Consider the following 13,380-nt stretch of genomic DNA (forward strand, 5'->3'; position numbering starts at 1 on the left):
ATAATTCAAAGGCATCAGCTCTTCTTCAGTCTTCCTTATTCATTGTCTAGCTTTCACGTGCTTATGAGGTGATTGAAAATAACCATGGCTTGGGTCAGGTGCACCTTAGTTCTCAAAGTGACAGCATTACTTTTTAACACTTTAAAGAGGTCTTTTGTAGCAGATTTGCCCAATGCAATACTTCTTTTGATTTCTCGACTGTGGCTTCCACGGGCGTTGACTGTTGATCCAAGTAAAATGAAATCCTTGACAACTTTAATATTTTCTCCATTTATCATGATGTTGCTCATTGGTCCAGTTGTGAGGATTTTTGTTTCTTTATGTTGAGCTGTAATCCATACTGAAGGCTGTAGTCTTTGATCTTCCTCAGTGTTTCAAGTTCTCTTTGCTTTCAGCAAACAAGGTTGCTTTATCTGCGTATCACAGGTTGTTAATTAGTCTTCCTCCAATCTTAATGATCTAATTAGGCTTCTTTTTTTCCACCTGTATCTGTGTTTTGCTTTAATTTTTTTGTGTGATGCTTACCACTTCACATGCTGATCTACTAATAACATTATTCTAATTTAATGTATATGTTGTACACGTTATATGGAAGTGTTTACATTTTTCAGTTGTTAACCTATTTGAGTTTTATAAATCAAGTCTATCCTGTTTAGGTAAGTATTCTGTCAAATATTCCTCCAGGCTGGGAGATACTTGGTCTTTTTAATTGACTTTGTGTATTTCTTATTGGACTATCATGGGGTAAATTTATTCATTCAAATCACACTTATTAAACAATTTCTAGACATCAGACATTGTCCAGTATACACAATGATTGGGTCTTAAAGGATGAATAGGACTTTCTATCAATAATAAAAATGGTTGTGATGATGATTTTGATAATAGCTAGTTTTTTTTAGGAGGAGTAGCATTTAAGGATCATTTTTGTTGTTCCAGGCACTTGGCTGGGTCATGTCTCTTGTAATAGAAGTTGAGAGGTGGGTACAGCATGTATTCCTGGCTTTATCACTTACTGGCCATGTAAAATCTCTCAGTGCCCTGATTTTGGAGACATCAATAGTAACTATGTCCTAGGGCTGTTTTTAGAAATAGGAATAAGTGAGATAATACATCCTGATACTCTGTGCCTTGAACATGGTAAACCATCCATAAACATTAGTTGCTATCCTTATTGCATAGATGAGGAAATTGAAGACAAGAGAACCTAAGTAACTCCCTTACATTTATGGTGTGGTTTGAACCAGAATTTGAACTTAGACAATCTGGTTCCAGAATCTGAATTCTCAACCACAAAGGATTCTAGAAAAAAGTAACAGCAGATGCAAGGGTTTTTGTTTTCTTTTGAAGGGGCTGGGGAATAAAGAAGGAGCCCTAGAGGTGCAATGGTTAAGCAATTCAACTGTTAACTTAAAGATTGGTGGTTCGAACCCCCCAGTGGCTCCATGGGAGAGAAGACCTGCTCCCATAAAGATTTCAGCCTGGATAAACCTGTGGGGCAGTTTTATTCTGTCCTACAGTGCCACTATGAGGTGGAATTGGCTGAACTGCCACAACAACAACATCCGTCATCTAAAGTCCCTGGGTGGCGCAAACGATTAATGCGCTCACTGCTAACCAAAAGGTTGGCAATTCAAATCCACGTAGGGGCTTCTCTGAAAAAAGCTTGAAGATCTATTTCTGGGAAAAAAAAAAAAAGCCACTGAAAACCCCTGTGGAACACAGTTCTAGTCTGACACACATGGGGCCATCATGAGTCAAAGCAGACTCATAGTCAACTGGAATCCCTTGTCTCATCGGCACACCTATTTATATAGTTGTCTAAATATTTCTCTGGGCTGATCTTTTTAAGTTGACTTTGTGTGCTTTAAATCAGACCATGATGCTTTTATTTATTTCATAGGTTAACTCTCTGAGAGAATTCATGTTCCCTAGTTCTTTTGGAGGTACCCCCATCTGTTATCTACATGTTGTGGGTGAAACAAATAACATTTTAAGTTTGAAATTCATGTGAAAGTGGGTTTAGTTGGTAGGTCACATTGGATAAAATAAGCAAAGGCATTTTGCTAAAAGAGAAATGTGTCTAGAAATCCAAAAGTCATCAGTGTAATAGGTAAGCTGAGCCACGGCAACTATAGCGGTTAAACGATACAAAGAGGACTTGGGCCAGAGTTAAGGACACACAGACACTTTTTTTTTTTTTTAAATCTGTTATGTCAATAGATCCTTCCTGGAGTTTTTTAATCCTTGAGAATTTGAAGGATGGGGAGACAGTTTACAGGAAAGCAAGAAAGGCGATTGATGACTGAGAGTAGAGCGTGTCAAAAGTTTAAAAGAGCTACATTTACTTTTCTCAGAGGAAAAAAATAACGGAATCTTACAGTCTTCAAACACATGGAAGTTTTTTTTTTTTTTTTTGGTTTACTTTCCTTTTTTTTGGAATGAAGTTTGTGAACATATTTTCCCCATTTTAATAATGGATTGATTTGTGGCATTTCAATGTAAGCATTTTATAGAAAATAATTATAATTAGACACTTGGATTAGGCAGTCAGTTGAAATAGTAGAATTTTATTTGTGAATTTCTTTATCATAATAGCACTTAATCCATCTGTACTATTTATAATATAAATGTATGATTCAAAATCCAAGGCCGTTCTATCAAAACGTTTCCCACCTGCTCTCTCTTAAGGGAATATCAAAGTAGTAAATTAAATGAAACCAACATTACTACTTGCCCACCATAAATGTTACTGGTTCCAGGTGAGTGCCTATTTACAACGGAGCTTTGAAGATTTAATAGAGGATTTTAAGTGAATGGAATACGACGGAAGGAAAAATTTTACATTATGAACAAAATTGAAAGGTAAACTGGCAGAAAATACATTTACAAAACAAAACGGCATATTTAATATATTTAACATAAAATTGTTTATACATGTTGATAAGAAACACTGAAAGCACAATGGAAAATGAGGACAAAGAGTATAAATGAACTGAAGAAATAAAAATTTCAGTAAGTTTAGTGATCAAATAATTGCACTTTCTACAGTAGGGTATACTTTTATCTATAAAATTAGCAAGATTAAAAGAATGATGCTACTTAGTATTGAAACTATGCAAAGATAATTGTACTTTCATGCATCCAGAATGGGAGAATACCTAGATTATTTAGGATATGGTTAATATATTATGGAATATGATTCAGTCATGAAATTTCTTCTTCTTTTTACAGATTAGAGTTAGAAAAAAATGCAAATAATAAAATCCTAATTGAAAATATCAGAAAATAAATTGTGCACTATGCTGTATGTAGTAATGTTTTATATTTATATATATGTGTATATATAGCATGTAGTATTGTTTTATATATGTAAACATTTATTTTTCTGGGTATATACATACATATACATGTATGCACATACATACACATGTTGTTGTTGTTAGGTGCCATAGAGTCAGTTCCGACTCACAGCAACCCTGTGCACAACAGAACAAAACACAGTCTGGTCCTGCACCATCCTCAATCGTTGTTATGCTTGAGCTTATTGTTGCAGCCACTGTGTCAGTCCACCTCATTGAGGGTCTTCCTCTTTTGGGCTGACCCTGTACTCTGCCAAGCATGATGTCCTTCTCCAGGCACTGATCCCTCCTGACAACATGTCCAAAGTATGTAAGACGCAGTCTCTCCATCTTTGCTTCTAAGGAGCATTCTGGTTGTACTTCTTCCAAGACAGATTTGTTCATTCTTTTGGCAGTCCATAATATATTCAATATTCTTCGCCAACACCACAATTTGAAGGTGTTAATTCTTCTTCGGTCTTCCTTATTCGTTGTCCAGCTTTCACATGCATATGGTGTGATTGAAAATACCATGGCTTGGGTCAGATGTACCTTAGTCTTCAAGGTGACCTCTTTGCAGCAGATTTACCCAGTGCAGTGCGTTGTCTGATTTCTAGACTGCTGCTTCCGTGGCTGTTGATTGTGGATACAAGTAAAATGAGATCCTTGACAACTTCAATCATTTCTATGTTTATCAGGATGTTGCTTATTGGTCCAGTTGTGAGGATTTTTGTTTTCTTTATGTTGAGATGCAATCCATACTGAAGGCTGTGGTCTTTGATCTTCATTAGTAAGTGCTTCAAGTCCTTTTCACTTTGAGCAAGCAAGGTTGTGTCATCTGCATAACACAGGTTGTTAATGAGTCTTCTTTCCAATCCTGATGCCCCATTCCCCCACGTGTCTGTCAGTGTGTCCTACTGTGGGGTCTCGTGTGTTGCTGTGATGCTGGAAGCTATGCTGCCGGTATTCAGATACCCGTAGGGTCACGTATGGAGGACAGATTTCGGCTGAGCTTCCAGACTAAGACAGACTAGGAAGAACACCCCGGCAGTCTACTTCTGAAAAACATTAGCCAGTGAAAACCTTATGAATAGCAGCAGAACATTGTCTGATATAGTGCTGGAAGATGAGCCCCGCAGGTTGGAAGGCACTCAAATCTGGGGAAGAACTGCCTCCTCAAAGTGGAGTCAACCTTAATGACATGGAGTAAAGCTTTCGGGACCTTCATCTGCGGATGTGGCATGACTCAAAATGAGAAGAAACAGAAGCAAACATCCATTAATAATCGGAACCTGGAATGTACGAAGTACGAATCTAGGAAAATTGTAAATCATCAAAAACGAAATGGAACGTATAAACATCGATATCCTAGGCATTAGTGAACTGAAATGGACTGGTATTGGCCATTTTGAATTGGACAATCGTATATTCTACTGTGCTGGGAATGACAATTTGAAGAGGAATGGTGTTGCATTCATCGTCAAAAAGAACATTTCAAGATTTATCCTGAAGTACAGCGCCGTCAGTGATAGGATAATATCCATAAATACACATACATACACCAAAAAAAAAAAAAAACAAAAACCTGTTGCTGTCAAGTCAGTTCCAACTCATAGTGATGCTATAGGACAGTGTAGAACTGTCTCGTAGGGTTTCCAAAGAGCTGGTAGATTTGAACTGCCAACCTTTTGGTTAGCAGCTGAGCTCTTAACCACTGCGCCACTAGGGCTCCATATATATGTATACACACACACACACGTACGTATGTACGTGTGTGTGTGTGTATATATATATATATACACACACACATAACCAAAAAGAAAAATGAAACCTGTTGCCATCGAGTTATAGTGACCCTGTAGGACAATTTTGAACTGCCTCATAGGGTTTCCAGGGCTGTAAATTTTTACAGAAGCAGACTTCCACATCTTTATCTTGTGGAGTGGCTAGTGAGTTCCAACCGCTGACCTTTTGGTTAGCAGCCGAGCACTTAACCACTGCACCACCAGGGCTCCTTCACACACACACACATATGTATATATAAAAGGAGACTGGAAGAAAAGATTTAATAGTCATTTTTCTGGGATTTCAGTGGTTTTGAATATCTTCTTTACTATTGTGTGTTTTCCCAAGCCTCCATATGGGCATGCTTATTGAAGCTTTTTTTGTCCCCTTCCTCTCTCTGTCTCTCCCTCTATTTCTGTCTCTGTCTCTCTAACATACAAGCACACACCTCACATACAATTTGATTGAGGAAATTGGGGAAATTTGGGATCTCTGCATATTCTTGCACCCACATTTTATTTTTGCATGGAAAATATAAAAGCCTATAGTGCAAAGGTCCAAAAGCAGCCATTGGGTTTGGAAATATCAGTGTAAGGACTGGCTTTAAAAAATCCATTGCCATCGAGTCAATTGTGACTCATAGTGACCCGATAGGACAGAGTAGAACTGCCCCATAGAGTTTCCAAGGAGCACCTGCTGGATTTTAACTGCCGACCTTTTGGTTGGCAGCTGTAGCTCTTAACCACTATACCAGTAGGGGTTTCTAAGGACTAGCTTTAGAAAGCCAATATTGCTGATGGTCACAGCAACCTGGATTTTTGGGTCCTAATTTCAAAACCTGTATTCTATTTTTTGCCACATAGTGAATGTGTATTAATTTTTAGTTCAGAAAGAAATCATAGTTTCTATGTGCATAAAATATATTTTGATGCTTTAGGAAGGTCTTTGTGCCAAACTTGCAAATTTACAGCTAAATTTCAAAAGTCTAAAGCATATTTAGCAGAAAAGGCAAAGCCCATCTTTCTACCATTAGAAATAGACCTAAGATGCAGCTGCAGGCAGTCCCCAACTTACTGTGGGGTTCTGTTCCAACGACTCCATCATAAGTCAGTTCTGACATAAATTGAATACCGAACACCTCTTTTTTTCCCATTATTATTGCCTTTTGTTATTAGTATCTTTATAAATCCAATCTTCGAACATCTACGAGTGAACATATGAGAATGATAACATTAGCAAATTATGCAATAGTACATAGTACCAACAATAAGATGTACAAAAAAAAAAAATCCAGAAACAGCCATAAAGGTGGTTTTTTATTACTGGAATACATCATAAGTCAGGGACTACGTGTACTCCTTGAAGAGGTGACACACTAACTGTGACTGTGTGGAAGGAGCAAGGACCCCAGGTTGCTTGTCTTCAGGCCCCAATTAACGAGGCATCATTCTATGTGAGTTTAATACACCCACAATCATAATTACAAATCTTGACATTTAGATGCTCCCAAAGTCAACACCCATCCCAGCAGGGTTAGCCACATTATCACTAGTTAAGAATATGTAGAGCAATTAGAAGCTAAAAGAAAAGGTTAGCTCTACCAGTCAGATAGAGGGAGTTCAGCAGCCAAACCCACCTGCAGTTGCACTGTTAATTTTTTTAAATATCGGCTTTGAAGCCTTGTCACCCATGACAAGGAAGACTTGAGTCTAAATGGAATATTTAAGAGAAGTGGTTCCTCATCCATCAGTCAGGCTGCAGGCTGACCTTTCTATAGTCTCCACCAGTTGCTCAGCTGTCATGAAATGCTGGAGAAGGTAGAACATCAGCGGACCTGTCACAAGGTCAATCAGCCAGCACTCAGGCCGATTTGTTAAATGTGTCCATGCTAAAAAGTCTGTTCCCTAACCAGTCTGATAAAACATGGTACCAATTAATCAGCTAATTTTGAAGGAGTTGTGACCTTCCCCATATTTGTAGTCTGCTCACTGCTTTACCTGGCCTTGGGGTATGTAGGACCAGGAATAGGAGGCGACCTCAGGGACACGTGAAGCTGCCTGAAACTAGTGTTTTAGGCTGCCAAGGTGACAGGCCGGGGACAGGTGTGCCCACTGCACCTGCCTCAGGCCTGTACTGACCTATTTTAGTTAGTGTTCTGTGTGTTTTGCAAAACCTGGAGATACAGTGCAAGAAAGCAAAAGGCATTCTCTTTGAAAATGTTAATGATGTAGTAAGATCCCATTGTTTTTTCTCTCAATCTATGAATTCTTTATATGTCTTTAGAAGGTGGTGACTTTGTCATCATTCCCTGTAGAGGTTTATTATGTGTGAGCTGTTGGATTGTTTTAAAAGCAGAAAGGTTTTTTTTTTTTTTCCTTTTTCTTTTACAGAATAGGCTGCTCTATTTGTAGCCAAGTCTCATACATTAAAATACTTGTCAAAATAAATGAATAGTATGTTTGTTATATTCATGACTTAAAATCACATTTGATTGCTTACTCATTAATCCACAAAATTAAGCAATACACCCTGGATTGCAGTCATTAGTACAAATAAGCAGGGTTCTTCTAGCAGTCAGATGCAATGGAGAGTGCTGTTTACTGTGTTTGTTTCAAAACTACGTATGTTAATGTACAAATTAGTTTACAACTTCAAAAGAGTTCTTCTGGAAGAGAATCAAATACATAGATATAGCCCACCAGGAAGCAGGGTTGGGATCAGAATTTACTAAGTAGATTTCAAATGGAGAAATCATAAACTCTATTTTGAACTGAACCTTAAGGGTAGGACAGAAGCTATTTTGCTGTGTCTAGGAGTAATAGAGGTAACATTTATTTCTAATTGGATGGAAAATCAGGGCACAGGGAGATAGGAGCCACATAAAAGTGTAGACATCATATAACAGAGGCTTTGCTCTCCCTTTGGGGTATAGCAGAAAACTTAGATTGCTCTTTTACCTGACCCCCCCTCTATGTGCCAAGCATTATACTAGGAGCTTAGAATATAAAGTCTCTTGTACCTCAGTTCTCTCATCTATAAAATGGGGATAATAGTATTTATCTCATAGGGTTTCTTGTGAGTATGAAATAAAATATTAGCACTTAGAACAGTTCCTGGCACATAGTAAGGGGCTGTGTAAGTATTTGTTAAATGTGTGTGTGTGTGTGTGTACCTACGTATATGTGTGTGTGCGATCCTTGATTTCAGGTAGCTTACGGTTTATTTGTGAAGAGAGACAGTTAAACCAAAGGTTCGTGCCTTGCGACAGGTGATGGTGCAGCATCGCTGGAGAGCCTGGCAAAGGGCCCAGTGTGGGAGATTGAGTTTATTTTGAAAGTTACAAGAATATAATGATTGTAAGCTGGAGCAAGACCATGATCAGATCTGTATTTTGGAAAGACCACTTGGCAATAGTGTTGTGGGTAAATATCGGGCAGCCTGGCAGCTGGAAGCCAACTGAGGCCCTTGAATGTGCTCCTGCAGTCAGGAGGGTCTGGCCAAGGCAGAGCTACATTTAGTTGTGATGGGGATAATCCTTGCCGAGAGAAATCACCCTTAGGTTCCAGTAAACTGTTGCCTTCAAGGATCTATCAACATATCCCCTGGGTGGGTGTGGCAGCACTGTGGTTTGGTTTCGAGATTACCAGCCAGGGCATTTCTGAGGCAATTTTAGCATTGGTTTCATTAGAGAATAGACATTGAGAAATAGAAAAATAAAACTGAGCCTGTTAAATAACATTGAGTGTAGATATTACAAGGATTATAAATGTAGGTGGTGGTGGTGTTAGTTGCCTTCAAGCTGAATTGGATTCATGGAGAGCCCTTGTGACAGAGTAGAACTGCCCCACAGGATTTTCTAGGCTGTAATCTTTACAGGGACAAATTGCCAGGGCTTTCTCCCATAGAACCGCTGGGTGGGTTCTAATGCCAACCTTTCAGTTAGCAGCCGAGTACTTAACCGTCGTGCTACCAGGTCTTCTTATAAATGTAAGTAGTGCTTTATAATTTAAAAAATATATTCTCTTATGCTGCTTTATGTCATCTAATATTAGGTACAACCTGCTGCTGTCAAGTAGATTCCGACCCGTAGTGACCCTAGAGTACAGAGTAGAATTCCCCGTAGGGTTTCCGAGGAGTGCCTGGTAGCTTTGAACTGCTGACCTTCTGGTTAGTAGCTGTAACTCTTAACCACTATGTCACCAGGGTTTCTAATATTGGATATAGGTGCTCCAAATAGAATATTCTTTTTAAAATGCACATTAGATGTGTGTAATTTATAACTTGAAGAAAGTAATTTCTGTTTGTGCCATGCGCCTGTGCATTTTAAAACATCCCAAATTGCTTTGTGTCTGTTTCCAATAATATGCACCCTCCCAAGACCTTCCCAGCCCCTTGTAATTGAATAAGAACTGAGGAGCCATCTAGTGATAAATATGCTGTGTAAATGGCAGACAAAGCTATGCAGTGGATTGGGATCATCTTTAAGAGTTTTCCAAACAATTTAACCCAAGTATCTCCATCTTGCACTTGCTTGAATGTCTGTTGCTTTTAATATATGCAATTTAGGGGCAGGAAGAATATTATGACTGACAAGGCAGGTATATTGAGTTTCTAAAGTTTCAGAAACTTGTGTTACTCTGACAATGCTCAACCTTCCCTCTGCTTCAGCATTTGTTTGCTTTTACTATTGCTGCCCTTCAGGGCCCCCTAGAATGAGGACTTTGTGGCAGCCATCTGACCCCTATAGGCCTCTGTGCCCCGCTACAGCTATGAGTGGTGAAGGACCCAGAGGAAAGGTCTCCCCAGGCTTCCCTTGTATACATTAGGGATGAGTTATGAATGCCGTTTAATAAATGGTGAGCTGTCGTTACTAAGTAAAGAATGTAACAAAGACAACCCTAGATTCTCTCAAATTTGTCAAGTAGTAATGCCTAATCTTGGAAATTTTAATTTAAATCAGTCAGAGGAAAAATGTGATTCCATATAAAATGTGTTTAATATATACCTGGCTTCTCAGGAACCTACCACATAATTAAAGGAGGTAGAAATATTTTTGGCTGAAATCTGAATGGATTTTTTTAAACAGGTATTTTTTGTTTGTTATAACGAGGCAATTTAGGCAGCTGCCTCTTTAAATGTGATGGGGATAAATAGAGTTCTTAGTAGAATTGAATACTAAGTCATGTTTTTTTCTTTAGAATGAAGCTGAAAGTTGTAAGGTTTATAAAGGTCCTTATTAGGGATTTTTAGTTTGAGGAGGAAATGAAAATTGGTTTTATCTTATTACGGAACGTCAGTTGAACTGAGAATCAGAGCTTTTACCTACTTGCTATGAAGATGCTAGATCTGATGCTAGCATCTGACGAAGATGCTAATGTGAGTCTGCTAATTTTTAAAATCCGGATTAAACCTCTAGCTAGCTGTCAAAGATCCAGTGAAGGAAGAGAACCTATTTTGAAACCTTTGTTTAAAGTGGCATAAAATTAGCTCACAAAGCCAATTGTTATTTAGTTACAAGCAGATGCGTGCACTTAAATGAAATTCTGCAGTGTTTCACTCTGTTCCCAAAGGCGATAATGTGTTTTCCTCTACTTGTGAAATTGTTGTAATTTCACAGTCTTACTTAGATTTAATTGTGTTTATTAAGATTTGAGACAAATTATTCCAATTTTATTTTGTGAGATACTATTTTTTTTTGTTTTGTCTTTTAATTTTACTACCTGCTTGTTGGTAACATAGAATGTGTACAAAACAGTAAAAAAATTATAATACATTGTTAAGTTTAACAGTTTAACCCAAAGAAGCCAATATGGCAAATAAGACTTTCTTAGTAGTACATTAGTTCACTTGATATGTAATTAAAATAGAACCTCATATTTCTCAGTGTAATTATGAATCCAGAATGATACTTTTGTAAGTATAGTTTATTAGGTTCTATGGACTTTTGGATTGTCCTTCTTCATCCTCATATAGGCTAAAAATAAGAGCATCAGACTATAAACAAACAAAAACTCTGGCTATAAAAGTGACAGAATGCTCTAGCTTGAAAAGAAAGTAACCCACATCATGCATATTGAGGGATCCTGAAATAAATGCACTTTGTGGTAGTTATTCTTAAAAATATTTACTTGTCAGCGTAGAAGCAAAAGGGATTGTTACGTTGCCTCTACCTGAGGTAGCAACAGAACAGACAGCACAAGCCGTGTATTGCAAGATGGAAGAGCAGCGCTGCATGTCTAGGGGTTCTGTGTTCTCCTGTGATGAAGAGCAAGAGTAAGAGAAAAACAAAAATTACCTATTTGATGTGTTTGATCTCTCTACTTTCTCTGTTCTTCTGTCAACCCTGTGATGCAGAGATTAAAGAGAAGCAACAAAGTAAAAGCAGAACAGGGATAAACAAGTCAAGTGGGACTCAGCCTGGAAGCCAGGGAATATTAGCTATGGTAGGAAAAAGAATTAACATTTAACCTGCCGTTGTGTACCAGGCTCTGTGCTAGGCACTTAAGCATGTTAGAGATGTTATCAAGGAAATTAGTATTCCACCTGCACCCCATTCACCCCTCAGTGCGCATGTGCACACGTACACACATACATACACCATTACTAGTGATATTGGTGGTAATGCCTTATCGTTCAAGTATCAGAACAAATATATCCCTTGAAGGTTTATCGGTGGTGTGAAATTGTGGAGAACGCTTGGCTGTTTTGATCAGGTCTGTAATTCAGACTCAGAGATACTGCCCATTATCCAAAGTTCTTTTACTACTTTTTGATCTTTTATTTTTGTTGTTGTTGACTTTTTTATTATTTCGACCTTGACAAGGTTGAGAATGAGAAAAAGATCAAAATACCCTTTAAAATAAGTTTTCTGGATGGTTTGTTTTCTAGTAGAATCCTCATTCATTTCAGATGTTCCTTCCAGGTGCCCTTGAGGAGGGCGGGGATACCTTGAGGAGGATACTTGGACTTATCTAATCTTCGAATTGGAAATACTGTTAGCAAAGGTAATTGAGATCTAGTTATTGAAAATGATCACTATATACCACATTAATGTATTGGTGCAAATGGCTAAGCGCTCGGCTGGTAACTGAAAGCTCTGTGAGAGAAAGACGTGAGGATCTGCTTTCTTAATGATTAAAAAACAAACCCGTTGCTGTCAAGTCAGTTCCAACTCATAGTGACCCTATAGGACAGAGTAGAACTGCCCCATAGAGTTTCCAAGGAGCGCCTGGTGGACTCAAACTGCCAACCTTTTTATTAACAACCATAGCACTGAACCATTATGCCACCAGGGTTTGCCCTTAATAATTATACCCAAGAAAACCTTATGGAGCAGTTCTCTTCTGTGACATGGGGTCGTTATGAGTTGAAATCAACTCGATGGCATATCACTACAAAAACAATTTATAAGACAGGTGTGTTCCTGAGAAAAGCACTTCACTTTGACTTCTCAAACAGAGCTATGAAAAGCATAAATGACACATTCTTTCTGGTGCCTTTATTTTATTGGCGATTAGAGAGAAAATCTTTTTTAAATTAACACAAGCACACAAAGCTGGTAAAGTATAGAATGTAAAATTTTCATAAATTTGCTAAATAAACTTGGGGACTTCAATTTTGAGTTTGTTGTTAGTTGCTGTCAAGTCAGTTCTGACTCATAGTGACCCTGTAGGACAGACAGAGTAGAACTGCTCCATAGGGTTTCCAAGGAGCAGCTGGTGGATTTGAACTGCTGACCTACTCCATCCCAAGGCTCCAATTTTGAGCTTATGGCATGCTATTTGGACTATGCCTCCAATTGCCCTGGAGGTTTTTTCATCTCAGTCATCGGGGTACTTTGGGGGAGACATTGAGAAGCTTCTTACTAGATAAATTAAAGCTGATTATTGGGAGAAATGGGGGTGAGGAGGTGTCTGAGACCACCCTGTTAAGCCTGCCCACCTCTGCATCTGCCTGCCATCCTTGCTGCAACACTTTCCCTCATTTCAGAGACCAAATAAGTAGCTTCTCTCTTTTGAAAATGTGCCTGAAGAGAAAGAGTAGATGCATAATCCCCACTCTAGGAGCATGATGTGGGTAGACTCGGTTTCCCCCAATTTTGGATAGAAAATGAGGAATTTCTCCCCTGTAGTAACAGAAGCAAAAGCAACGATAATGATGATGACGCTTTGAGCACCTTATGGGTACATATTGGTCATTTATACTCATTCTCTTTTTAAAAAGATTTAATTGGAATGTTTATTATAAAAACACA

The 13,380-nt window shown here is 38.3% G+C and overlaps 1 protein-coding gene across 11 annotated transcripts in view; it reads left to right on the forward strand.

Annotated features, from left to right (window-relative positions):
- The window catches only part of PARD3B (par-3 family cell polarity regulator beta), a 1,165,226-nt gene that overhangs the window by 449,296 nt on the left and 702,550 nt on the right, over positions 1-13,380 (forward strand). For 2 of the 11 annotated variants that reach the window (XM_049888920.1, XM_049888921.1), the window contains exon 2: positions 12,049-12,130. The exons of the other annotated variants lie outside the window; for them this stretch is intronic. The gene's annotated coding sequence lies outside the window, so the exon portion shown is untranslated. The remainder of the gene's footprint in view (positions 1-12,048; positions 12,131-13,380) is intronic. 11 annotated transcript variants of the gene reach the window in all.

The sequence above is a fragment of the Elephas maximus genome, chromosome 6 (assembly GCF_024166365.1).
Source record: "Elephas maximus indicus isolate mEleMax1 chromosome 6, mEleMax1 primary haplotype, whole genome shotgun sequence".
Taxonomy (NCBI): Eukaryota; Metazoa; Chordata; class Mammalia; order Proboscidea; family Elephantidae; genus Elephas; species Elephas maximus.